The following is a 3,120-nucleotide window of genomic DNA, read 5'->3' on the forward strand; positions in this document are numbered from 1 at the left end:
ATCGGCTTACTGAACGCTATGATTTTGTTTTGTGTGTCTTTCTGGAAAACGACTAGCTATGTTCCCCCTATAATCTATTCAGTGCCACCTTAGAAAGAGTCTAGCTACTAATCAGGATATGACCCATCTTGGGATTCTGTCATCTCTGATTTTCTAGTTTGAAGAACAACAGATGGGATATATGATGTAGCTAACATTTCCAGAGCGTAATAGAGGGTGATGATGTCTGTATTTGTTGAATAATACATCAACTATGTGTTGCATTCTCAGCGTTGCCACTGCTACTGTCCTAATTAGTACATTTAGCCACTGTATTAAATAGTGAAATGGATGCAGTCACTGTACTAATTAGTAAAATTGGTATAGCCACTTTACTAAATATTCAAATTTTAGGATCCACTGAACCAATTAGTAAAATCGTAGTAGCCACCATACTAAATAGTAAAGTGAAGTAGCCACTGTATTAATTTGTTCCCTTGTTTTAGTTCAAAGTCCATATTGTACTTGTTCCCCTTGTTTTAGACCAATCTTGGCCTTATTGCACTTATTTTGTTTACTCGCTTTAGTAAAAAGCGTAGTCACTGTAGCTATAATTTGTTTCCAAGTTTTAGTTAAAACATGCCAAGGTTGTACATAATGTTCCCTCAGTTTTTTAAATTGTGGTTACGTTGCACAAAATTGTTCTCTGTTTTTATGTAAATCATGACCACATTGTACGTAATTTTTCCCTTGTTTTAGTTAGGGTATTTTTAAACAACATATTATAAATGAAAAAAAAAAAAAGTTTTTGCGTACAGATGACAAAATCTACTGAAAGTTTTTCGAAAACTTAAAACACTTTATTATACATACCAGCCAGTAGTTGCCTACATACATACCTATAGACTGAACACATAACACACATGTGCAAAATGTCTCCATTTTTCACCTTTTTGTATTGTACATAGAGACGATTAAGGTAGCGTTTTGAAGAACTTGTACTTTGAAAACAATTCTCAAAAGTTTGGACTTTCGTGTCCCCAGACTGGCATTATACTGCCATTATAAACATAACATGTTTTTAACGTTAAAAACTGTTTAGTGTAAACAACCATTTAGCTAAATTGTTCTAATTCATTCCCTTGGTTTCTTTTAGTTTAATGTGGCCATAAAACAAATTAGTTTGGTAATTAGTTCATGTTAATAGCAGGCTATATTAATAAAAAATATTGGATTTATGGCACAATCATTTGGAGGAATTGTATCATCGTCTTGACGAGTACCAAAATCGTCTTGATGAGTGTTCCAACTTCTACTGTCCCATTACTGAGTCAGAGGCGCGACGAGGCCACTATACGTACTTTTACAAAAGTACTCATTAATGGTAATTAATAAGCCAAAATAAATGGTGATTACATATTTACTATATTAAAACCATGGTTAATTTCCGTAAGGGTTATGGCTAGTTAGTAAAAACTCTTATTAATATGTGGCTTAGTTAACTGTATAGGGCTATAATGATACACTTGGTTAAATAGTGTATAAATTCAATTTAGCTGAATAACAGCGCTTATCGCTGGGTGACAAGCCCTTGTAATATGCAAAGAACTTGAAAATTACGTCTAATCAATATAATCACTAGTATTTTCAAACCTAAATATTTTGTAACCTATCCGTGTAATTCTCTAGCCCTAAAGGCTATCTCTCCCTGCGCACACATCCTGAATGCATACAAACCTATTGATGAAATGGATGGAGTAGATTAAGCTCTGAGCGTGGGAAAAAGATAGCGCTTTGCCAGCAGTTATCTGGCAGGGCTGCGATTAAAATGATTTCATGGGTGAAAATAAAGACATGCACACACAGGTTTATGGTGCAGTAATGCTGTGATGCTATAGGTTCACTCTTCTGTTTCCTAGCTTCTAGCATTACACATTGTGCTGCAGGGAACACATTCAACACGAATGCATCCCGTGCAGACGGAGGAGATATTTCTTTTCTCTATCGCTAGCAATATAACCTCAGGGCTTCATTAGGGAGAAATGCCAGTGTACTCTGATTAGCACACTAGGTTTAGAACAGCTACCAGTAATTCTATTCACATGAACATGAAAACCGTGAGCACAGACATTCTTTTTTCAGTGATGTTTGAGTTTAGCAACAAGTAGTTCCTGCCTTTTCACTGGAAATTAACTAGAACTCAAGTCAGTCTTTCTGTAGAAACACACACACAGAGACTATATTTAGAAAGCTAGCATGATGCTTATTGCACAATGGACACTGTATACTACCTATTATTGAAAATACAGCATTTGAAACAGTTTGAAACAAAAACTAATTGGTCATTTAATTTGACAAAAAGCACCCATTTTAATAATAAATACTGTTATTTTGCATTATTTTGTGTAAAAATGTCCAATGTTGTAATCAAAAGGTCAAGAAAAGGAGATTGTGGCCTATATTATTTCCAGTGTATTCATTTAAATTAATTGGGGGTCAAAGGAAGTGCACTGCTTTGTATGATATATTATGATTATTGATTATATTATTGTTGTTTTCCAGTTCATCTTTGCTATATGTTTAATCCAAAAGTGTATTTTATCTAACTGCATTGGCAGATTTATTCACTTGTTTGGACTTAATAATTTAACAATCTGCCAGTAAAACAAAATGAACACAAGACAAATACACTCAGATTAAAGATACAATCTATGAAAACAAGTCTTATTATCATATGCAGTGTTTGTTCTTAAGTGAATGGATTCTGTTTCAAGGACTTATCCATTTTAAATACCCGTTATGAACCAAAATACCCGTTATGAACATGATCTCGTGACATGCTGTTTTAAACTGCCAAAAAATATAGATTGTGTCATTGTTTCCTGTTTGATGCAGATCACTTACTATTGTGACCCCAGGCAACTTTCCAAAAGCCAGTTTGCAGCTCTTTACAAAACAATTAATTTTAAAAACATAATAAGAGCTTTTAGCTGCTTAGAATGCACTGGTGTCAGAGTTAGGACTTTTAATAAAAAGGAGATTGCTAATGGTTCTTCATAAAAAAAAGATTTGAAATCAGGTACTGTCTCTGTGTGTGTTTTTTTTTTTTTTTTTTTTTGACGTAGTGTCCGTGACGTCACT

Source organism: Carassius auratus, unplaced genomic scaffold (genome assembly GCF_003368295.1).
Source record: "Carassius auratus strain Wakin unplaced genomic scaffold, ASM336829v1 scaf_tig00029043, whole genome shotgun sequence".
In the NCBI taxonomy this organism is placed as follows: domain Eukaryota; kingdom Metazoa; phylum Chordata; class Actinopteri; order Cypriniformes; family Cyprinidae; genus Carassius; species Carassius auratus.